Raw genomic sequence first — 26,147 nt, forward strand, 5'->3', positions numbered from 1 at the left:
GTGGATTGTAAATATTGTTACCTTGGCCATTATTCTTTGTATGATGTATACAGTGTGAATGCATATGCTAAACCTGGCGTTTGGACCGGCACCCTCGCGCCAAGGCGCGATCCTAATCTAGTGTGAGGTTGAAGGAGGAGGCGGAGTGGCACACTCAGTTCGCCGAGAGGCCAGGTCGACCCGTGGGCATATGGCTTGGGTCAGCATAGCCCCTGCTGGAGGCAATCACGGGGCTCTGGGCCAACGTCAGCGCACAGGTCTATAGTGGTGAGGCGACAACCATCGACGGCTTGTTCGGCGGTGGCGCAATAGGGAGCGTGTTGCGTGTTAAGGTCCCTCCCAATGCTCCACCTTGTACATGTGCTAAGTCTTCCACGTAGGTAAAAAATCTGATGTGGCGAGTTATTTAAGAGGAGAGAGATGAGTGTAGTGACCCCCAAAAGGAACAATGCTAAGCGCGTGAACCTAGGCAAAACATTTAAAGGAAGGAAACCCACCAATACATGAAGAGCTTTAGTTACTAAATCATTAAATGAAGTAAGCTTAGCAACCATAAGCTAAGCACCTATGCATTGGGGAGTATAGTTGCTAAGCTATTTAATGTGCTTAGCACCTCATCTAAGCACCCATGCATTCACAGTAGCCTAAGTAAATGAGGCCTCGAGCAGGGAACTGGATCGACATCTGCACCTTTATCAGTTGAAGGAGGAGAAGTGGAAAACTGAAGAGGTAGGGAACTGAATCGACTTGCTCACTTCTATCGTTTCGTTGAAAGCCATAAAGAAGCGAAACTGAAGAAGAGGAAGAAAGGAGTCGTCGGTTGACTGCTCAAAACAAAATGTTTAGAATTGTGTGAGTGGAGAACTGATGACGTGGATTGATGCTGACTTGGATAGGCTGCATGTTTAGATAGATAGGTTAGTGGGGATGAATCTCTTAGGTATATAGGATTTCCCCCCTCTGATAGAGTACCGAAAAATGACTCCAAACTGAATAGGCATGAAACAGAGAGGTGCGGCGGCGGAAGCAGAAGAACTGCCCGATATTTAGCGTTTTCTCGGCGGAAGATAAATATAGGCTTTGAGCGATAATGGATCGAAGCACTAGGGGTCCACGCAGCCCCTAGTAGTTTAGTGGGGGCGCATGGGGTCTATGGTCCACCCCCATCCAGGGTCACTAACCTCTGGAAGCTTCCTGATGCAAAATAATTTCTGATTTTTTCGGGGGGTTTTTGGAGCACAGTAAAATTGATTTTCTTCAAAGTCCAAAAACACGAAAAAAATCACCTGACACTGGGCACTGAGCTAATAGGTTAGCCGAGAAAAATGATAAAAAAAATTGATGCCAAAATGATATAAACATGACATGAAAAAATAAAAAAATATATAGTTACGTTTGCGACATATCAGCATCTTATTGTAAATGCCACTAGCATGAACTATAATCAATCTGATGTAATTAGGCATGACTACAAGAATAGTGATGCAATGCAATAGTCTATAGTTGATACAAAGCAAGCAACATCAAAATGAATAAGTAAAATCATTCTCGTTGTTCATGGCTCACTTCTTTCATGTCAAGCTTTTAGGTATGGGAAGAGAATGCCAAATTTTATCATGAAAGCATAGTACACTATGTCTTCACTGTATCAAGAGACAATCTACCCATTCAAATTGTCGATCAAATGAATAAATTACATAACCTCCTTTCAACCAATGAATAATTTATGCAATACTTGAGGACGAGCCTTGATCTTTGCACTAAAATTGAACAAAAATGATAGAGGTTTAAAAAAGGACAAAAGTGAAAGAGAGTCTTGCATCAACACATTTGATCATTAGGCAAGAAGAGACGTTCGAATCGATGTTCAACACCTAGGTTCTATAGTGTAAAAATTTCCCAACTAGTATCTATATAAACATGAAGCATACGAAAATTCTCTATAAGAAATGCAATGCGCTACTTTGAAGTATGCAAAAAGGATAGTGATGATGTGATGCGGATATTCAATTCTGAGCCCAGGCTCAGCTGATCCTGAAATCATAGCCGTCGGCAAGCATGTGGATCTGTGCATGTCCATGTATTTCGGTCTGTATAGCATATGTATCGCACGCAAATAAAGCCAGCACATGGGCGCATTAATTGCAATGGCAGCGGTAAGGTGGGGGCGGAACAGGTACTCATGGAACGGCTCAGTCACTTGCTTGTGCAAGGCAGCTGTCTGAATTCTCTACTGCTGCCTACCAAGGTTCCAGCTGGTTGCCAAGCGCCGAGCCGATGGGTAACCCTGCACCAGCCTCTACACAAATTGCATTTACTCAGTCAGCGATTGAAAGCAGAAACGCGCGGGTGAACAGACGCATGGTATGATTAACATCTGCAGTGCCACGTGTACTCATCAGGCACAAGTAAACTGTACACGGTGCACAACAAACAGATATTCTACCAAACATTCATTTCCAGTCACACATAACAACTCAAAACAAGCACACACACAGAGGAAGATACTGATCAACGTCAAACAAGTTCACTCAATGTCACACTTTAGTCCCACGTTCAGATGTGGAGGAACAAGCATGGAGCAAAGCTCAACACACCAGAAGTCCTCATAGCACAACATACATCAATTAAAATCTAGTTTTCACATTTGATTCTGCGGACAACGAAGCAGTTATGATGTGCATGTGTTCCGGCGGTGTGCTTCCATTACACCGTTGTTGAATTTTCCTGGTTTTCGCGATTGCTTAGGGGCATCACCCCGCCCAAGGCAAGTTCATCTTTTGTGGCCGTCGCCGCGACAGATACTGCAAAACCTTGTCCGTTTACTCATCCCTCGTACGGTGCTTTCTCTTGGCTGTCCGTCGGTCTGCCAACTCCTCTTCGCTTCTTCGGGGCACTTTGACCTCCAATTGCATGATCTGAACCCCCCAATTTGCAATAAATTCAGTTTCTCCTTTCCCACGCAGCACTCCTGCAAGCGTATTTCCCTGACGGTCCACAAAACCTAAACCATTCGTCTGCTCAACGAATGGCGGCCCGCTGGCGAGCAATGCCTTGAGGCCAGCCGACATGTGTTTCAAACCTTCCGTGCTCGCGTCGCCCCTCCTGACAACGTCCATATCTTGCACATACAGAGTACCAAAAGGACTTATTAACCGACTGGTCTTTCTGGTACTGCACAAGGTGTCTGGACAGAGGATATTCCTTGCATCCTTCGTTCACCGCTTCACGATGGGTTTTGCAGGAATCTCCTCCAGGTGAAGCACGTCCATCACCTGCATTATGACAAACAATGTCATCTCTACAACTAATGGAACTGCCAAATAGAGATGAACTCAAATGCTTTTTGCTTAACGGGGGAGAACAAACGATATGCTTCATGATTTCTTACCATTCAGACATGAGAGCACAGCATGCCCATGTGCTCGAATTGCCCGCACTCACACTACAACTCTAAACCGGCGGCCTTGACGGTCACCTAGTACATGACCCTGCTCCATTTCTCCCTCTTGGCTGCATTGTTTTCCTCATCTTCTCAACTTCTGTAACATTGTAAGCCGTCCCTTTAATCAGTAGCCGACCAAACTGTTCAAACAAAGAGTTAATATTATATACAAATCAAATATTTAAGACAAGAAAATAATAGAGCACACACTATCTTAAATAGAGTTGAAGCAATACCGCTGTACTCTAGAATGGAAAAACGCATACAAAGAATATGATTTGTTTAACTAAATGGCACAAGAGATGCAAACCACAAGAATCAACATTGGGAAAACTGCACGTAGACGTAGTAGGAGACAAAAACTGAAGCTAGAAAGGTACGAAACTCACTAACAAATATCAGAACAAAAATAACCAACAAAATAGATGTGATTTTAATACAAACAACTGTTGGTGATATTGCCAGTCAATTAGTTGGGTAGCAACTTTAAAACAAACTAGTTATTGTTATTTGTCTTGCCAAATTTAAAAATATAATCAAGGGCTGTAGTAAATATCTAGCAGAAAATATTTCACATGGTCACAGAGGCATAATTTTAGTCAACTATTTGGAATATACCACTCCAAAATAAAGTACAACCACATGCTTCTTTTTCAGCAAAATACGCACCTATGTAAAACAAATAGCGCCTTTGATGTTTCAGAGCTGATGTTTTGAACATTCAGAGTCTAGAAATTGCCTGATAACCTGATTTGATGATTCTGTATAATCAACAACATCAGAGGGTACATTTTGGAAATCTTGCCGGACTAATGAAAAACAGAATTAACCAGATACATAGTCATACTTGTAATGAGAAGTTGAGAACTATAAAAGAACATATTAAATTTTAAAAAAGAATGGACTTGTCTCGAGAGTTCGAGACCAACAAAAAAAATCTTTACGTGCTAATCACTACTCAAACATCTAATAGAAAGAGCACAACTTCACTTTTTACATTTGGTGTACTTCCAAAGCTTCGAGTTCAGTAATGATGTCAAAAACGCTCTTATATTATAGGAGGAGGAGTAGATAGTAAGATTCCTACATGACATGACAAAGTATGAGTTATGTGCATCCACAAACTGATTACATCAATAGATAACAATAAAGATGGCCAAACTACGGCATGTTAAATCAAACATAGGTCAAGATTTGAAAGGCAACAATTTTTCTGGTCTAGCGCATCTAGGCAGAAGCACTTGTCCCATAACTTGAAAACCACATCTAAAAAAATTCTGACAATTAAGATGCGAACACCAAACGATGTGCTTATTTGTAATATTATTTTCTCAACAGAAAGGATACCAAACAAGTATCTCAAAAAATTAATAATTAAGACCCAATCTGTCGAAAGTGTCATTCTTGAGATCAAAAGCTTAATTAGCTCGGAAAAGGAATGACGACTGGACTCTCATTGGTCAAGTACTAAAGACCAGACAATGTTGGAACAACCTAATTAGCCTGAGATTATAACAAGAAGTGTCAAAAACCCCTTTATCTAACCTGCAGCCAAGGGTACGGCAAATACAACTTTAGCACATTTTCTGTTCAGATCCAAACAGAGAACGCTAGCAAAATTGCTCCCTGTCACTGCTGCCGGTCTGATCACCAACGCTACCGAAGATGGGAGGGGTGCTCGCCCAGCCACATACCTTGACCGTCGGCTTCCCATTACCCATTGGGCATGTCTCCTTCTCGACGCCATCTGCCGCCGCTACCAGGTGCCTCCCAATTGGCACGAGTAACACAGATCGCCGCAGTAGCACCGCCAGAGGAATCGGATCTGGATGAGTACAGGCAGTCCGCAAACTCCTCCCGAAGGGGAAACCTGCAACTCATAGCCATGGGGGGGCGGCGGGGCCACAGTCAGCCGGCGGCTCCGTCAGAGGGGGGAGGGGGGGACATGAATAAAAACTGTAGATCTCCAGGTGAGCAAGGTTTACCGGTCGACGGCGTCGAGCAGGAACTAGACCGGCATCTTCCATCGCCGGCTAGCCCGAGCAGACGCAGGGGGGGGTGGTGGGGGATGGGGGATCGCCGTCAGCGGCGGATGTACCGAGAGCTACTGTTCCACGGCTCAGAAAAAAAGCAAACGTGCCGGTCCACGGACCAGGGCGAACCACGCGCGGACGGCGCCTGACCCATACGGTCTGGGCCCGATTGGACGCACTGTTCTTTTTTTTTTAGCATCAGTACAGACACAAGCGCTCATATACGCGCGCATACACTCATCTCTATGAACGCACACACGCACACACTACCCCTATGAGCACCTCCGAAAGACTGAGCCGTCATATCATCTTGAGATTTACGAAGTCACCGTAGGCGCCTCGTCGTCGACGGGAACGTCTCCTCCCACTGAAAGCGCATCGCCGAAAATCCTGAAATAAATTCAGGAATAATGCGAGCACCAGGATTTGAACCCTGATAGGTTGGGGATACCACTGTCCACCTAACCATCTCAACCACAGGTTGATTCGCATTGGACGCACTGTTCGCCATGTATACGAGCGTGTATCTTGTTTTTCCGCTGAATCCGTTCAGAAGCATCAGACCGAATTTTGCGAATCCCCATACAGCGACCAACGCTAGCGATTTCGGGAGCAGCGAGCACCGAATCGCTGCGTCCAGTGATGATGCCCCTATCTCCCTTTTCTCTTTTTCTTGGCCTATGTACTTATAACTCAAAAATAAACATGATGTAGAAACACATCTAATGAATGCCTCTAGTACTGTACCAGTACGTGTAATGATCTAGCGTAGTGGAGATATCAAAAAATGGACGAACCATACAAATATCATGTTAGCTATCATGCAAGCAATGCAGACATAAAAATTGTACATGTTGAGCACTCATTTAAGAACGTCTGTGATGTGGGTGGTATTAAGAAATCTGGAAAATCATTATAGTGTGGCTTCTATACAAATGTGCATATTAGCAAATCAATGCTTGCGTGTCGCCCCTTTCGCCAACTCGTCTAGATCAAATCCATTGTTCCCGGTAACCGTCTCACCGATGTAAAATGTGACGAAAGGCAAGTTTAAAAATAATAATGCAAGGCAAGAATGTTGCCAATTCAAGATGCTTTAGTTCAAGAGAAATGAGCAACCATATATTTGAGTTTTCTTTAAAAAAACATCTCAATATAATGCACCGACTAGTTAAAAGTATAGGACAATCATATCGGGCACGACACACTCACGCCCGGCGTACACGACAAATCTACATGTTGAGCCCTCATTTGAGAAAAAAATGCGCGTAAACTGGAAAGGGGAGCGACCGATGTACATGCCCCATTAGTTTCCTCTAGGGTTTCTTAGAGTCCACCTCTTCCTTCGGCGGCGACGCTGAAGTCTAGGGTTCCTACATCAGATCACCGACGAGGGCTACCACGCGTGGGCGTTCGACGCCCCAGGAGGCGAGCAACGAAGCTGCTCCTACGTCCGCATGGAGGTTTCGGGGGGTGCGAAGGGAGGAGTAGGGTTGAACGGCGCTGGACGGGAGGAAGTGGTGCAAAGGGCGGATGACTTGGGTATTGAAGATCCGCGAGATCCGGCCTTGGCGGACTCTGCGGAGGGAGCGGAGGAGACAAAAACCACGGAAGCGGATGTGGAAGACGAGGATCAGAGCTACTGGGATCATTATGGCCCGGATCCGAGCCTGGAGGATGCGTTTGAAGGACTCAATTTGCAGGGTGAAGAAGAGGAGGATTTGGATCTGTCAGGGGAGGTGGAAGAACTGATCAAAGATGTTCGATGGCTAGCGCTGTTTAGGGTTCATACCATGCGCCCGTTTAGTCATGCTGCCCTGCTGAACTCGATGCGCAATGCTTGGGCCTGTGCACAGGGGGTAACTTTCAACATTAAGGGGCCTAACCTCTTCTTGGCTCAGTGCCATTGTTTGGGCGATTGGATGCGCGTGATGGAAGGGGGGCCGTGGCAGTTTCGGAGAGATCCGGTGGTGCTGGTAGAATATGACGGATTCACCAATGTTTCAGACTACGCTCTTAATATGTTTCCTCTATGGGCAAGAATCAAAGGATTACCTGATGGGTTGACTAGGAAGAAGGAGTTGGCGGAGAGGGTGGCAAAGAAGGTCGGAGATCCACCGTTTATAGTGGTAGTAAATGAAGGAAAGATCAATCCGGCGAGTTGCCTGAGGGTGCGAGTCTTTGTGAATGTTACAAAACCTCTCGTCAGGTTTGTCCCGATCACGTTGAAGGAAAGGAAAAAATATCCAGTGTTCTATGAGAAGTTGCCGGACTTTTGTTTCTTTTGTGGTCGTATGGGGCATGTTGTGGAGGAATGCGGGGATGGAACGCACGACCTGAGTTTATGTGAATGGGGGGACTGGCTTCACTGGTCGGGAGAACCGATTAGTGGCAATACTATGGCGGGAAGAGGGAGTTGGACGAACGCAGGCAGGGGTGGAGGAGGTTCTAGGGGTGGAGGTCGAGGAGGAGGTAGAAGTGGGAGAGGAGGAGGTGAGCGAGGAGGAAGGACGACTAGTACAGGAGGTCGGGGGGAGTGGAAGTGCGTGTAGATGAAGTTGTGGGTATGGATCTAGTCCAGTATAAAACTATGCTACGTGAACAGGATCGATCAGCTAGGAAAAAGCTAGTAAGTGACGATGGTACTATAAATGTTCGTGGCCAACCAGTCCCTAATCTGGCTGGGAAGGTAGCAGATACTGTTCTTTTGATTGAGGGAAGCTCGGCACCAGAGGCGACAGCTGCAGTTGTGAACCCAAACTCCACACCAGGGAAAGTGCCGATTGTGAAGAGAAGAAGGCAGGGGGATGGAGTGGATGGAGAGGTAGAGCAAACCGACATGGACACTACTTATGAGGCGGCCTCCGAGACGGAGGACCGTCGGTCCCAATGAATTGCCTAAGTTGGAACTGCCGGGGAGGGGGGAACTCCCGGACAGTTCGAGAATTAGCGATGGTATGTCAGTCGCGTTCCCCCATGTTTGTGTTCTTATGTGAGACTATGCAAAAGGAAGCTAAGATGAGGAGGATACGTAATCGCCTGGGATTAAAGGGTTTTTGTGGCGTTGACAGCGATGGACTGAGTGGAGGGCTGGCTGTTTATTGGCATGAGAATTGTGTTGTTGAGATAGTTGACAAAGATGAGCGTCATATTGATGCTCTGGTTCGGCTCCAGGAGGGTGCAAATCAATGGCGTGTTACTTTCGTCTATGGTGAACCCCGTGTTGAAAATAGGCACCTCATGTGGGCTAAGCTACAGAACCTGAAAACTGTAAGTGACTTGCCTTGGCTTGTAATCGGTGATTTCAATGAAGCGATGTGGGATTTCGAGCATTTTTCGGCCACTCCTGGGGCTGCGGCTCAGATGCTAGCTTTCCGCGATGTACTTGAAACCTGCGAGCTGGTGGACCTTGGCTTCTCTGGAGTTCCGTTCACGTATGATAACAGGCGAAGTGGTATGGGTAATGTGAGAGTTCGGTTGGATCGGGCAGTAGCTACAAGTTCGTGGAGAAATATGTTTGCTTATGCTTCTGTTGATCATGTTGTTTCACCATGTTCGGATCATGTTATGCTACTTTTAAAGGGAGAGGTTGATCCAGGCCCTGCATGTGCAAAAAGTAGAAGGTATGAAGTTTTTTGGGAAACAGATCCTACACTTCCTGAAGTCATAAAGGATGCATGGGCTGCGGTAGGAGGGGTGCAGAATTTGGGACAGTTGAGAGATGCTCTATCAAAAACCATGATATGCCTTGGTTCATGGAGTAGAAAATTTGGCAACATTAAGAGGGAGCTTGCCAAGTCTCGAACTCAGTTAGAGGAGCTTATGAATATGAATGCGGATAGACAAGATATAAGAGCAGTAACAGATAAGATGAACGATTTATTGTACCAGGAAGAGATGATGTGGCTCCAAAGATCAAGAATATCCTGGCTTAAGGAGGGCAACCGAAACACAAGGTTCTTTCAGAGCAAGGCCATTTGGAGGGCAAGAAAGAACAAGATCCGAGAATTGACAGATAGTATTGGGGTAGTGCACTCCGACTTTGCTGCCATGGGAAAACTTACAACGGATTATTTCTGTAATTTGTTTTCGGCAAACACATCATTAGATGCAGCCCCCGTGATTGACTTAGTGCAACCTCTGGTGGCGGAAGAGGATAATATTAAGCTTTGTGCACCGTTTTCCGATAAGGAAATTTCAGACGCTATGTTCCAGATTGGGCCCTTGAAGGCACCGGGACCGGACGGGTTTCCTGCCAGATTCTTTCAGCGGAATTGGAGCACCGTGAAAGATAGTGTGATTGCAGCAGTAAAAGACTTCTTTTGTACGGGTATCATGCCGGAGGGAGTAAACTCTACTTCCATTGTTCTTATTCCAAAAATTGCTAACCCTACAAAGTTGTCTGAATACAGGCCCATTAGCTTATGCAACGTGGTTTACAAGGTCATCTCCAAGTGCCTAGTGAACCGGTTGCGTCCACTCCTGGATGATTTAATATCAGTGGAACAGAGTGCGTTTATCCCTGGCAGGATGATAACTGATAACGCGTTGGTCGCCTTTGAGTGCCTCCACTACATTAAGAAAGAGAAGGACCCTACGAAAAGTTTCTGCGCCTACAAGCTCGATCTATCTAAAGCTTACGATAGGGTGGACTGGGTTTACCTGAAGCAGGTGATGCAAAAGTTGGGTTTCTCTCAGCGATGGATTGACTGGATAATGACGTGTGTCACATCGGTGAGGTATTCTGTCAAACTTAATGGAACTCTCTTGGATTCATTTGCACCGGCTCAAGGGCTCCGGCAGGGGGACCCTCTTTCACCATATCTATTCTTGTTTGTGGCTGATGGACTCTCGGCAATTTTGAGAAATAAAGTGCAAGCTGGAGCTCTATCACCAGTTCGGGTTTGCAGAAGGGCGCCAGGTATATCCCACTTGTTATTTGCTGATGATACCATGCTGTTTTTTGAGGCTTCTAGAGACCAAGCAGAGAGTGTAAAAGGGGCACTAGATATGTATGGTTCAGCTACAGGTCAAAGCCTTAATTATAACAAATGCTCAATTTTCTTTGGGGAGGCTTGTCCAGCGGCAGCTCAAGAGGAAGTCAGAGATGTGTTGAATGTAACCAGCTTGGTCTTTGAGGAAAAATACCTAGGCCTCCCCACACCTGAGGGCCGCATGTCCAAGGGTAAGTTTCAAAATCTTCAAACTAGTCTGACTAAACGACTCGTTCAGTGGGGCGATGGACACCTAGCTCAGCCAGGAAGAGAAGCTTTGATAAAGTCAGTAGCCCAGGCATTACCAACGTACATTATGGGCGTGTTCAAGCTACCATACTCGGTGTGCGATGATCTCACAAGGATGGTATGGAATTTCTATTGGGGTTCGGAAAAAGGCAAGAGGAAAGTTCATTGGAAGGGTTGGGATCAGTTGCTACAACCCAAGGATAGGGGTGGTATGGGTTTTTGGGATTTCCGTTTGTTCAATCAAGCGCTATTGGCTCGCCAAGCATGGCGATTAATATCCAGACCGGAAAGCCTATGTGCACAAGTTCTTAAAGCACGTTACTACCCACACGGCAAACTTGAGGATACTGTTTTCACGGGTAATGCCTCCTCTTCATGGCAAGCAATCAGCCATGGTCTCGACTTACTAAAGAAAGGGTTAATTTGGCGCGTTGGGAACGGCAGAAGCATAAGAGTGTGGCGGGACAACTGGATCCCCCGACCTTTTTCATTCAAACCCATCTCACGGCAAGGTGTGTGCCGTACGCGTTTTGTCTCTGACTTGTTAAATGCTAATGGTTCTTGGAAGGTTGAGCTGCTCTCTCGCTATTTCGTTGTTGCGGATGTTGAAGAGATCATGAAGATCAGGGCGTCTCCGAGACTAGACGACGATTTCCTTGCATGGGCACCTGAAAAGCATGGAGTCTTCACAGTTAGAAGCGCCTATCGCCTCGCGTTTGATGAACTGCACTAAGGGTCTGTGGCCTCCTCTAGTTCAGCGCCGACGGGAGCCAGGGAATGCTGGAAGTTCATCTGGAATTGCGGCGCTACACCTATGATTGCAAATTTTGCATGGCGAGTGGCAACGGACAGTTTACCGACCTGGAAAAATAAATGCAGGATCGGCCTTGAGACTACTAGCACATGCCCAGTTTGTGGAGTTGCAGCAAAAGATAACTATCATCCCTTTGTGAAGTGTCAATATGGCCGGGATCTGTACAGGTCAATGGCAAAAATTTAGAGACTGCCCAATATAGAAACTTTCATCCCTACTGGAAAGGAATGGCTGCTGCATGTCCTAGCCAAGTTGAGTGATTTGGAACGATGCATGATGTTGATGATTTTCTAGAGATGCTGGTACGTAAGGAATGAGCTAGTACACTCTAAGCCTGCTCCGCCAATGGATGTATCAATCAGGTTCTTGCAAAGCTATATGGAATCCTTGATGGCAGTAAAGTCCAACTCACGTTTTGATCCTGCTAGAGGGAAGATGGCAGTCGTTCTGGACGGTGCTACCAAGCGCACAAGTGCAGCGGTGGATGTTTCGCCGACGTGGTCTAGACCGGTGAATGGATGGGTAAAACTTAATACGGATGGGTCTTTTGTCTCGAGTGAAATAGCTGGAGCAGGAATGATACTGAGAGACTCGGATGGCAAGATCATTTTCTCGGCGTGCAGGGCTCTATACTCCTGTAAAGATGCTTTGGAGGCTGAACTGTGTGCCTGTATGGAGGGCGTCTCCTATGCTTTGCAGCGATCAGATCTGCCCATTGCAATCGAGTTGGACTCTACTGTGGCGGTATCTATGATCACATGTGACGGTTGTGATCGGTCTACTTATGCTTTTCTGGTAAAGGAGATTAGATATCTTCTTAGTCTTCGTCAATCTTGTATTACTCACGTCTCGCGGTCGCAAAATAAGGCCAGTGATAGTCTAGCTGCTTTTGGTAGAACTCATGCAACTCAGAGTGTTAACCACTACACTAGGCAAACAATGGTGTTTCATTGGCAGCGTGAAATTTTAAATTTACTCCCTCCGTCCCATAATATAAGAATGTTTTTCACACTAATGTAGCGCCAAAAACGTTCTTATATTATGGGACAGAGAGAGTAGCTAGCAGTCGCACGAGATATTGATAGAAAAAGTTTTTTTTTCAAAAGTAAATATATCTTAGAACGCAAAAAAAATGCAAAGTTGTTAATAAAAAAACTGAAACTCGAACATTTTAAAAAAGGACAATATTTCTCTTTTTTTTAAACCTGAGTATTTTTTGAAACAGAAACAATTTTTAAAAACTAGGAGGAACTGTTGTGATTATTTTTCGAATTTGCAAATATTTTAAAAACACAAATATGTTTTGTACATTAAATTTGAAAAGGAGTGCTAACCACTAGATTAGGCAAGCAATGGTGTTTACTTAGCAGCGCGAAATTTTAAATTTAGCTAGAAGTCGCATGAGATACTGGGAGAAAAAATATATTTTTTTCAAAGGTAAATATATTTTAGAACGCGAAATTTTTGCAAAGTTGTTAATAAAAAACTGAAACTCAAACATTTTAAAAAAAGAACAGTTTTATCTTTTAATTTTTTTAAACCTGAGAATTATTTAAAACACAAACTATTTTTAAAACTAGGAGGTACTGCTGTGATTATTTTTCGAATTTGCAAACATTTTAAAAACACAAATATGTTTTGAACTTTAAATTTGAAAAGGCAAACATTTTGTTAAAACATGTTTCTTAAAAAAAGGATGTACTGTAGCTAAATTGCTTTAATCTATGCCTATTACTAAAACTTTGCGACTTTTGAAATATGCCCACCTGATGCATTGTTTTAGTTCAATTTATTAAACTAGGGATATAGAAGGAATCTTTTTCTCTGTCACGTCTTCACGTACGACCAGTCTCACTCGGCGCAGTGACTCCGGTCAAAATGCATGAGGAGTCCAACTAAGGTTTCACGGTCTATCTGACACAAACTACTCAATTTACATGATGACACGGACATATATTATGTGCGGTGCTTTTCCCTATTATATTAGCCAGATGATTTAAAAAAACTTTGTTTAACGTTCTTGATCTTTGCCGGACACGAAGACGACTCAACAATCCAGCTATTGGACCTGGCCAACCTTGGTTAGTGACAACTGGTACCGTGACATCCGACGACGAGGACGGCAAAGACGGCAAGCGGAAACATGTATCTGGTGTTATATTGAAATGGAGGTTGTGGCCCGAGGATGGGGTATTACTCATGTTTATTATGTTATGGGCATTAGGTGATGTGTTTAGCGATGCTCAGTCGGTAAAGGGCGTGCGAGAGTTGTTTTCTCTCGTTGCAACGCACGGGCATGTTTGCTAGTTTATATAAAGCGGTCACAACAATAATGTGCATATTAGAGAAACAAAACAAAGGTAAAGCTTGCATTTCACAACAGACTCATTTGCACGCCTATGTGGCACATCATTGTGGTCTTAGTGACGTCACCAGGTCTACGTGGCGTGACAGACCGCCCTGGGCACATGGTTTAGTCTAGCACAGGGATGAATTTCAAAACTTGAAGTAGAACCAAATTGCTTGAGCGCCAAATTGGCTGATTTCTCGTGAAACTTGTCATGAAAGATGAAAAGAAAAAAAATGATCAATCGAGCAACTGAAACTGAAACTGAAACGATGGGTACATCGTGCACTAGCTTTCCCTTGACTCGATCTGAAACTGAAACTACTCAACGGAAGACTCATCTCGTTGGGTTCACTGATCATCCTTGGAACTTGGGGCCTCCTCCCTCGGCCTTGGAGCCGGTCTCAGGCCCGTTGCCCCGGTGGGCTGTGATCGCCGCGTAGTACTCGCCGGCGGCTGCCCGTATCTTGTTGCTAATCACACTTCCCGATCGCATAGCGCTGCCTCCGCCCCCGTCCGCTCCTGTCTTGACCATGGAGCCGAGCTTGGGCTCCCCGAACATGGAGATGCCCTGGCGGGTCACGGCCGCCGCGTACTCGCCGGCAGCGCGGGCCTTGCCCTTGAGCACCGCCCGCGCGCTCCTTGAGCCGCCGGAGCGGGGCTGCGTCGACTTTGGCGCTCTCCGCAACGGACCTCGCCGCCTTCTTCTCGTCCTTCTCCGGCGCCCTATCGGGGCAGAGATGACATGTTATCATGCCCTCCGTGGGCGGCGCACCCCGCGCCTCCCTAAACGTCAAGAGCGCCGCCCCTTCCTCCAAAGCCCGTGGATCAAATCCTATGTTTTTCTCCATCACCATTTTTTTTTGTCAAGAGGGCCGCCGGAGGTTGTATTTGTTTTCGGTTTAACAACACCGTTGTTATGTTTTTGATATTTTAATGTAAATTACATACGGACTAAAATGAAAAAAGGGTTTGCTCTTGGTTTAACAACACCGTCGTTGTGTTTTGAATATTTTAATATAAACTGCATACAGAAAATGAAATGAGTGAACAATCACACTAAACCATGTCTATATAAATCTGATTCAAAGAAAAGTTAAAACATCTTATATTTGTGAACAGAGCGAGTACTATCAATGATTAGAATTAATAATAACGCTGGCCAGTGACGGACCTAGGAATGGGCCAGGCCCCAGGCTGGGCCAAGGTCCAGGCAGCTTAGTTGACTGTAGCGTTTTATTGTAGCTATAATGTTAAAATATACAAAGGAGATGGGCTTACGCCCCAGACCACCGCCCCTTCTGCCTGGGCCTGAATCCACCCATGACTCTGGCATATCCCATCCTCTCATCCATTGTTTACATACCCAACGGCCAACCGTTCACGATGGCTGACCAATAGACTCTCACATGCCACACATGAGTTCATTAAGCGATTCATGGCTGACCTGGAAATCATAAAGGAGTGTCCGACTGCGAATAGAGGGGCAATACAACCAGTAGCTGCGGCGCGGGTCACTAGACCAAGTGCTCCACCCGTGGGCTATGCCAAAGTGCATGTTGATGCGGGGGTATCGAATGGAAATCGTCGGGGCTCGGCTGCTGCGGTGGCTAGAGACCAATACGGCAACTACCTAGGCAGTTCATCACTTGTGATTGAAGGCCTACATGACTCAGCAGCGCTGGAAGCAATTGCATGCCGTGAGGGGATTTGTCTAGCTGAAGATCTAGGTCTTCAGAGATGTATTATCGCATGTGATGCTAAGCAAGTGATCCATGATATCATTAATAGCAGCAGAGGACGTTATGCACAAATTCTCTCAGAGATCAAGGAGAGGGTGGGAAACATTACGTGTAACTTCATCTTTGAAGGTAGAGCCGCCAATAGGGAGGCACATAGCTTAGCTAAATTTTCACTTTTTCTAGCTAGGGGTCGTCACCTGTGGCTTACTGAACCCCATGACCAATCATGTATCCCACTTTTTGTGGAATTTGCAGAATAAAGTTTGGTTTTACACCTCAAAAAAAAAGTCCTTTCCACGTTCCCTAAAAAAAACGTCCTTTCCACGGGGAGGAAACCCACGACCCCAGATCTCGGGGAGGAAACCCACAGCTCGAGCGAGACAAGCAAACGGCAGCGCCGTCGACCAAGATCCAGCACCCCCGACCGCCTCCGAGCTCCTCCGCCGGCGACATAAGTGACGCCCCCAACCCCCTCCCTCCGGTGAGGATCCAAGCTCCGCCCCTCCAGCGACGGACCACGGCCGTCACTGTTCTCCTTCCCCGGATCTCCCCTCCGCCTCCAAGCTCTGATCGCCTCCGGCGACGGCGACAACGATGGTTTCGCGGACGTATTCATCTCATCTGATCAAGGGTTAGCCCCCTCCCCCCCTCCACCCTCCCCAATGCATTTTTCTTCAGTTCATGCCTTCACCGTCCCTGATCTTGAACCACCAATTTCATAGGAGCATGTATTTTTCTTCTGTAGCTGCTCTGCACTTGTTGTATAGCATAGCTTGCATCAGTATTTTTACCAATATCTTGATCAAGTGTTCATCAAGATCATACATCAGTAAACTCAGCATTCTACTAGAGAATAAATTTCAGAAGGAGAAAACATCAACAAAGATGAGCTATACCCAATTTCTTTTGAGTGTGGTTGTTCTACACCCACGCACATTGCACCCCCGGTGCACCCACGATAAAAAACTTAGCAAAACATTTCAAAATTCTGAATACTTGGTGGATGTGATTATGTGCAAATGTTTTAGGCGCTTGCAAAATTTGGTGGCGAAATAACATCCGAGGAAATCTGTACAAAAAAAACAAAGTTTGTGCTGAAAACATGTGAACAGTAACGTGGGTGCACAACATCATTTGTATTTCTTTTGTATGGAAATCATTTGATGTTTTTTGGTGACCAAACTTTGCAAGCACCTAAAACATTAGCTCATAATCACATCCACCAAGTTTCAGATTTTTTTTTATTTTTTTACTATTTCTTTCGAATTTACTGTTCATTTCATGGGTGCACCAAAGGTGGGTGCAGCCACTACTTTCCCATTTCTTTTTTGAGTTTCTTATTGTGTCGTCTTGCTCGATGAAACATGCCAACCAAGGATGGCAGTCCAATTCCCCTATGCCAGCAAGCATACATGATTTGGTATACGATACAAAATATGGAATGCTTGTCCAGATTAAAAATAACATTGTTGGATAATGATCCGAGTGGATTCCCGGTTGAAACTAATTTCAAGCTTTGCATTTTTCTTATAGCTGGCTGTTATACTTTTTATTTTCATAAAGTATATATCTTTTACATTCTGCAATGAAGAAAAACTACCATGCCTATAGTGCGAAAATGCCTGTCCAAAGATGTTTTATTTGCTAAGTTACATGAGTTTATTCACAGTTCTTATCTGAAAAAGATAAGCGAACTCGCAGGTGGATCAGCAGCATTTTTCCATGCTCGAATAACCCTCTTGGGTTGGTATGTGTGGCTTTCTTTCTATTCAGTAGAGAAGGGGTCAGATGTCATATTTGTGTAACCACTAGGACAGAAAAGTTCGTGCTTATACTGATGCTTCAAAATTCAATACTTATTTGTGATGCAGGTTCCTTACCACAACTCGATGGAAATGTTCAAAAGGTTGACGGTGGAAGTTATTCCTAGTTCAGTATGGATATAGTTCACATACTTGTGATGTTTTTAGTGGAACAAAGTATTGTTTCTTGCTGAACGTGTAACCATAGTTATCATTTTCTCTTTTGAGACATAGTTAGCCAACTATATTTATCATTGGTGTTGCACTATTTGTCGGACTTTGACATGTAAGGTTATGCATGTATTGATGCAAGTTGAATATTTGTATCTTTTGCGAACTGTGTATTTGGTTTTTTTATTCAAATTTCTGTATTAAATTTTAGTCCTAAATTTCCTGAACTTTTTTCAGAAAAGAGGGACAAACATTATTCTGGTAATTATATGACAATATTGTGAGAAAACATGAAGTTATTTGTGGTGATTTTTTATTGTAATGATATTTTTCTTTTACACATTCTGTCCTATTGGATGGGCATGTCCCCTTCTGGTATTGCCTGCGGGGATTTCTCTTCCCTCCCCCTTGGTGTCCGAATGGCAAAGTGTATTTTCACATAGTGGAGGGGATCCCGTATGGGCAGGGAAATCCCACTTCAGGGGTTTACTACCCAGGATTTTTCATCCCCAACAACCAAACTAGCCCTCAGTGTCACGACAACTTTCATCAATGAAGGAGTAGAAATCCTTGGAGCGGGTAGTGCTACCACGCATCCTCACCGTAAAGGCACCTGCTGGCACTTTCATGAGATCCAACTCTATAGTTACCTCCACGCCTTTATTAATAACATACAACTCAAATGTCGTTTTGCCGTTGAAGCCATCAACAGGGTTCATACTCCGTGGGTTAAACTTCTCGAAGGCTTGTAGAGAACCATCGACAATTGATAAATCCTCCTCAACCCCTGCCGCCTTGATCCTTGCATTGATTTCGATCAAGCACCCCATTGCAGATATTCCCCGTGATGGGGTCACCAAACGTAAAGATCACTTTTTTGATATGAAGTAAGAAGGAATCATATTAATCTAAGAATTAATGTACTCCCGCCGATCCAGATTACTTGTCGCAGCCTTAGTACAACTTACAAGTAATATGGATCGGAGGGAGTAGCATAATATAGAATTTACTTTATTATTAAGGAATGGACGAATTGGAATTATGGGATTTATTTTTATTCACGAGGTAAATTATGGGAGCCCTCTCAATAAATGATGAAAAATCAAGGAGTTTCTATCGCACCTTTTGATTATGATTTTCTCCTATCTATATATTTTGGCATATGAGTATGCAGTGAAACTATGAGTTTTCGAGTTGTATTGTAGTGTAGAAACAATTCTAACTAGAAACAAAGGCAACGTATGCTTGACCATGAACTTTTTATCTAAGAACCAAATTAGAACGACGGAAATTGTAGTTTCGGGAGAAATCCAAGGGGTCCATGACAGCAATCAAGCCATAGACCTCCATTGTATCATCATGACGCATGGCCTTGAGGCTGTTCTTGTAGAAATCAACTGAGCCATTATTGATCTGTATCATAGGACGAGGATTATGGCCGCACGTATACCGCGTCGGCCCCAGTTGGGCTGGACAAGAAATTAGACAACTTCAGATCGGATCAGAAAAGTGCGGATGCGACAGTGATTTGTCAGATTTTGGTTTCGCAGCTTACACTTTGATGTGTCGAGCATACCATGTTGCCAGAACCATAGAAGTTTATCTATGACATGAACATCCCGGGATGATACTGGTAAGTTGTGTTGGAAATCGCCCACGAATCGATCACACCAACACAGGACAAACACGCGCACAAAGAACTTTTGGCCAAAAGCACATGCCGTGGCACGTGCCTTATTCTTCTCCTCTTTATTTATTTTCTGTTTTCTCCACGATATAGAACTCAGGACCGGGTGCGCGCGCAGCCTAAAGCTAAACCTACTTGTATTTTTTTGAACAACTTAAGGCGCATGAAGCGCCAAATTTTCATTCAGCTCAATAACAATGAGTATTCAGCCAAAATTTATAGATTCGACACAAGAGGAGCCAAAAATATTTATAAGTATTAGCAACTGAGTTGTCAATTCAGCCACAGCTGGAGATTAAATATCTGTAGCAAAGTGATCAGTAGCACAATAATAGGATAGTTTTGATAGTAGTGGTAACAGCAGTAGTAACGGTAACAATGATAGCAATAATTTTGTAGCAGTTGTAACAGTAGCATCAACAGTAGTAACTTAGCAAGAACAATATGCAGGAAATTCGTAGGCGTTGGATCGGTAGATTCGTTGGATGATATTCATCGTATAACAGTCATAACCTAGGGCGATACAAAACTAGCTCCAATTGATAAATATAATGTAGGCATGTATTCTGTAAATAGTCATAGTGCTTATGGAAAGAACTTGCATGACATCTTTTGTCCTACCCTCCCGTGACAGCGGGGTCCATAAGGAAACTAAGGGATATTAAGGCCTCCTTCTAATAGAGAACCGGAACAAAGCATTAACAGATAGTGAATACATGGACTCCTCAAACTACGGTCATCACCGGAAAGTATACCGACTATTGTCACCCCGCGGTTTACGGATCATAACATGTAATGGGTGAATATGACTTGCAAGATCGGATCTAGAACATATATATAATGGCGAAAACATAAACGGTTCAGATCTAAGTTCATGGCCCGAACCCAAAGTGACAAGCATTAAGCATGGTAAAGTCATAACAACATCAATCTCAGAACATAATGGATACTAGGGATAAAGCCCTAACAAAACTAACTCGATTACATGATGAATCTCATCCAACTCCTCACCGACCAACGAGCCTACGAAGGAATTACTCACTCTTGGCGGGGAGCATCATGGAATTGGTGATGAAGGAGGGTTGGTGATGACGAAGATCAAAGATCCCCCTCTCCAGAGCACCAAACGGACTCCAGATCTAGCCTCCTGATGAAGAACAGGAGGTGGCGGCGGCTCCATATCGTGAAACGCGATAATTCTTCCTCCTTGATTTTTCTCCAAATTTAGGTATTTAAGGAGTTGGCGTCAGGGTCTGCTGGGCCACCAGGTGGGCACAACCCACCTGGGCGCACCTGGAGGGGGGCGCCCTGGTGGGTTGTGCTCACCCAGGCCCCCCCTCCGGTGGTTCTTGGCTCCAGTATTTTTCTTTTATTCTGAAATAAATCTCCAAAAAGTTACGTTTCATTCCGAGAATTTTTATTTCTACAAAGACAACACCATGGTAGTTCTGCTGAAAGCAGTGTCAGTCTGGGTTAGTTTCATTCAAATCATGCACATTAAAGTTCAAAATAAGAGGAAAAGCGTTAGGAAAAGTAGATACGATGGAGACGTATCAAGTAGGATCATGCATATTCATATAACAGCAACAAACTTATCATAAAACTTCATCATATAGCTTCTCATGAACAAGTAATAATTCATCACAACATCGAAGTAAAAAAGCATAAACCTTATTGAAAAGCAACAAACTATGTTCACAGTCAACTTTGCAACTATAATTCATCATATTTTCAGGAAGGGTCTCGTATAGGACCCTTTTGGCAAGTCCACATACTCAACCATCATTTAATCTTCTACAATTGCTAACACTCATAGCATACATATGAGATAAAATTCTCAACCGGGCACATAGAAAGATAGGGGCTTATAGTTTCGCCTCCCAACTTATTCACCTCAAGGGTGATGTCAATAATAATAACTCATGCTCACTCACATCCAACTGGGCATATGTGCCTAGCTCTTTCCCCACCACATGATGCTTGCCAAAGAGAAAAATAAAGGGAATAGAGAGAAAAATACTTTGACTCTTTCATAAAAAGTAAATACATAAAAGTAAAAGATAGGCCATTCCCAGAGGGAAGCAGAGGTTGTCATGCGCTTTTTGGTTTGTATGCACAATCTCTTAATGTAAAAGAACGTCATGTTATATTGCCCCTTATGATAGCAACATTTATTATGCAGTTCGTCGCTTTTATTACTTTGCCATCACAAGTTTGTACAATGCTTAATTTCTCTTACACTAAATGATCAAACACATTTAGAAGCAATTTTTATTGCCTTATTACACCGATGATAACTTACTTGAAGGATCTTACTCAATCCATAAGTAGGTATGGTGGCTCTCAAATATAGATTTGGGTTTAAGGATTTTTGGATGCACAAGTAGTATCTCTACTTAGTGTGGATTTTTGGCTAGCAAAGATATTGGGAAAGCAACACATGTTGAAGGGTCTATGACAATATAACTTCTGTGTGAATATGAGCGAACATAAATCATTACGTTGTCCTCCTTGTCCAGCATCAACAGTTTTGGCATATAATATTTAATGGGGGCTTACAATCATAAAAGATGTCCAAGATAGTGTATTTTCATGTGAATCTTCTCTTCCCTTGTTAATTCTTTCATGAATTGCATCATTGATCAATGATATGTTTATCATCCTTCAATAAGTTTTATCACTTATACTTTTCCTTATGTGATGTCATTACTTACCATAAGATTAGCATATGAGATGGTTTTCATTATTTCCTTCTTATTTTCATTGAAACATAAAAGTAAAGAAGCAAAAAACTCAAACTGAACTTTATTATATAACTCTCACTTGATTACATAGACAGATAACTAACACTCGAAAATAGATCATACTAAACTTTTATTCAACTAAATCACGAAGTAACTAATGATCGAACTAAGATAGGTAAAGGTAAATAAAGGTGATGGTGATACGATACAGGGGCACCTCCCCCAAGCTTGGCACAAGCCAAGGTGAGTGCCCATACCTGTGTACTCAAGTCTCCTTTGGTGGGGAAGATGATGATGGTGGTGGTGATGTGGTAGCAAGCTTTGTCGTGGTGGGCGCACAGCAGATGCCAAGGGATGGCTAAAGATAGGAGGAGGCTCGAGGGCACTGGTGGGCTCTAGAGGCGAGGTCGGCATGAGCGAGCGCGGGACGCCAGACATTCCCAGGTTCGGGGCTCTCCGAAGAGATAACATCCCTAGTCCTGCCGAGCGTAGTTGATATGTATCAGTATAGAGTTGCTCCTTGAGCTGTATGGAGGAAGGAGGAAGACAGGCCGGGGCTTGGGCTGCTCCTCCTTGTGGCGTGTGTGTGCTACTGATGATCTGATCGCCTGTGCATGAGGGCTCCTGGGGGGTTTTATAGGTCAACCCCCCAGGGGTACAAGGGTAATGTTACAAGGCCGTGGTGTTGGGGAACGTAGTAATTTCAAAAAAATTCCTACGCACACGCAAGATCATGGTGATGCATAGCAACGAGAGGGGAGAGTGTTGTCCACGTACCCTCGTAGACTGTAAGCGGAAGCGTTATGAGAACGCGGTTGATGTAGTCATACATCTTCACGATCCGACCGATCCAAGTACCGAACGCACGACACCTCCGAGTTCAGCACACGTTCAGCTCGGTGACGTCCCACGAACTCCGATCCAGCAGAGCTTCGAGGGAGAGTTCCATCAGCATGACGGCGTAATGACGGTGATGATGATGCTACCGACGCAGGGCTTCGCCTAAGCACCACTACGATATGACCGAGGTGGATTATGGTGGAGAGGGGCACCGCACACGGCTAAAAGATCAACTGATCAACTTGTGTCTATGGGGTGCCCCTTGCCTCAGTATATAAAGGAGGAGAGGAGGGGAGGCCGGCCGGCCCTAGAGGCGCGCCCAAGTGTGGAGTCCTACTAGGACTCCATGTCCTAGTAGGAGTCCACCAAGAGGAAGGGAGGGAGAAGGAAGGAGAGGGAGGAAAGGAGGAAAGGGGGGCCGCCCCCTAGTCCAATTCGGTTTGGGCTAGGGGGGCCGCGCGCCTTGCCTTGTCCTGCCTCCTCTCTTCCACCACTTGGCTCATGAGGCCCAATACTTCTTCCCCGTATTCCCATAACTCCCCGGTACTCCCAAAAATACCCGAATCACTCGGAACCTTTCCGATGTACGAATACAGTCGTCCAATATATCGATCTTTACTTCTTGACCATTTCGAGACTCCTCGTCATGTCCCCGATTTCATCCGGGACTCCGAACTACCTTCAGTACATCAAAACACATAAACTCATAATACCAATCGTCACCGAACTTTAAGCACGCGGACCCTACGGGTTCGAGAACTATGTAGACATGACCGAGACACATCTCCGGTCAATAACCAATAGCGGAACCTGGATGCTCATATTGGATCCCACATATTCTACGAAGATCTTTATCGATCAAACTGCATAACAACATACGTTGTTCCCTTTGTCATCGGTATATTACTTACCCGAGATTCGATCGTCGGTATCTCAATACCTAGTTCAATCTCGTTACTGGCAAGTCTCTTTACTCATTCCGTAATACATCATCTCGCAACTAACTCATTAGTTACAATGCTTGCAAGGCTTATAGTGATGTGCATTACCGAGAGGGCCCAGAGATACCTCTCTGACAATCGGAGTGACAAATCCTAATCTTGATCTATGCCAACTCAACAAGTACCATCGGAGACACCTGTAGAGCACCTTTATAATCAGCCAGTTACGTTGTGACGTTTGGTAGCACACAAAGTGTTCCTCCGGTATTCAGGAGTTGCATAATCTCATAGTCATAGGAACATGTATAAGTCATGAAGAAAGCAATAGCAACATACTAAATGATCAAGTGCTAAGCTAACGGAATGGGTCAAGTCAATCACATCATTCTTTAATGATGTGATCCCGTTAATCAAATGACAACTCATGTCTATGGCTAGGAAACTTAACCATCTTTGATTCAACGAGCTAGTCAAGTAGAGGCATACTAGTGACACTCTGTTTATCTATGTATTCACACATGTATCAAGTTTCCGGTTAATACAATTCTAGCATGAATAATAAACATTTATCATGAAGTAAGGAAATAAATAATACTCCCTCCGTTTCTAAATATAGGGTGTATAGTTTTTGGCACGAAAATTAAAGAACGCAAGTGGAGGGAAAATTTCACAAGTTTTGGGCGATATTACTCCTGACTATTTGACATGAGAAAATAGAGGAGATTACCTAATATAAGGAAATGTAATCAAATCCCTTCAAAAATTATCCAAACGAGTGGTGCAATGCGATACACCTTATATTTTGGACTTCTTCTTAAAAATCTATACACCTTATATCAAGGAACGGAGGGAGTAACTTTATTATTGCCTCTAGGGCATATTTCCTTCAGTCTCCCACTTGCACTAGAGTCAATAATATAGTTCACATCGTCATGTGATTCAACACCAATAGTTCATATCACCATGTGATTAACACCCATAGTTCACATCGTCATGTGACCAACACCCAAAGGGTTTACTAGAGTCAATAATCTAGTTCACATCGCTATGTGATTAACACCCAAAGAGTACTAAGGTGTGATCATGTTTTGCATGTGAGAGAAGTTTAGTCAATGGGTCTGCCAAATTCAGATCCGTATGTATTTTGCAAACTTCCATGTCTACAATTGAAAGGATCGATATGGTTGACTAGAGGGGGGGGGTGAATAGGCAACTAACATTTTTTAGCTTTTCTTTAACAATTTAAACTTTGCATCAAAATAGGTTGTCTAGATATGCAACTAGGTGAGCAACCTATATGATGCAACAACAATAAGAACACAAGCAAGCAAGGGGAACAACACAAATAAGCTTGCACAAGTAAAGGAGCGAGATAACCAAGAGTGGAGCCGGTGGAGACGAGGATGTGTTACCGAAGTTCCTTCCCTTTGAGGGGAAGTACGTCTCCGTTGGAGCGGTGTGGAGGCACAATGCTCCCCAAGAAGCCACTAGGGCCACCGTATTCTCCTCACGCCCTCACACAATGCGAGATGCCGTGAATCCACTATTGGTGCCCTTGGAGGCGGCAACCGGAGCTTTACAAACAAGGTTGGGGCAATCTCCACAACTTAATTGGAGGCTCCCAATGACACCACGGAGCTTCACCACAATGGAATATGGCTCCACGGTGACCTCAACCGTCTAGGGTGCTCAAACACCCCAGAGTAACAAGATCCGTTAGGGATTAGTGGGGGAATCAAATTTCTCTTGGTGGAAGTGTAGATAGGGGCCTTCTCAACCAATCCCGAGCAAATCAACATGTTTGATTGGCTAGGGAAAGAGATCGGGCGAAAATGGAGCTTGGAGAAACAATGGAGTTTTTTGGGGGAAGAGGTAGTCAACAAAGGGGAATAAGACACCTTTATATAGTGGGGGGAACAATCCAACCGTTACCCCCCACTCAGCCCTGCAGAGAGCGGTACTACCACTGAGCTAGCGGTACTGCTGTTCCATGCTAGCGGTACTACCGCGCAAGGGAGATGAGCCAAGGGCAAGGACCCAGACCGGTACTACCGTGGAAGAAGGGCGGTACTACCGCTGGGAAGCGGTACTACCGCCACTACTTCCGCAGCAAGTACCGCAAAACCCGACACGAGAGAAAGCTCCTCGAATCGACACGGCAGGGTCTTGGCAAGCCAGTGGTAGTACTGTTGAGGGGCCACCGGCGGTACTACCGCTGCGGAGCGGTACTACCACTTGTGACCCCCAAGCGGTACTACCGCTGGGTACCGCAGTACTGCCGCTGGGTACCATATAGAGCCCACAGGGAGGGAGAAAAAACTCTCCAAAGAAGCGGAAG

The 26,147-nt window shown here is 44.5% G+C and overlaps 1 long non-coding RNA gene across 1 annotated transcript; it reads right to left on the bottom strand.

Moving 5' to 3' along the window:
* Positions 1 to 2,425: 2,425 nt before the first annotated feature.
* LOC125511385 lies at positions 2,426 to 5,578 on the bottom strand. Its single transcript, XR_007284978.1, has 5 exons — positions 5,431 to 5,578; positions 5,140 to 5,315; positions 4,115 to 4,206; positions 3,392 to 3,585; positions 2,426 to 3,275 (listed from the first exon to the last, which is right to left on the bottom strand). It is a non-coding gene; the product is annotated as an uncharacterized LOC125511385 (long non-coding RNA).
* Between the last annotated feature and the right edge of the window lie 20,569 nt (positions 5,579 to 26,147).

Source organism: Triticum urartu, chromosome 5 (assembly GCF_003073215.2).
Source record: "Triticum urartu cultivar G1812 chromosome 5, Tu2.1, whole genome shotgun sequence".
NCBI lineage: Eukaryota > Viridiplantae > Streptophyta > Magnoliopsida > Poales > Poaceae > Triticum > Triticum urartu.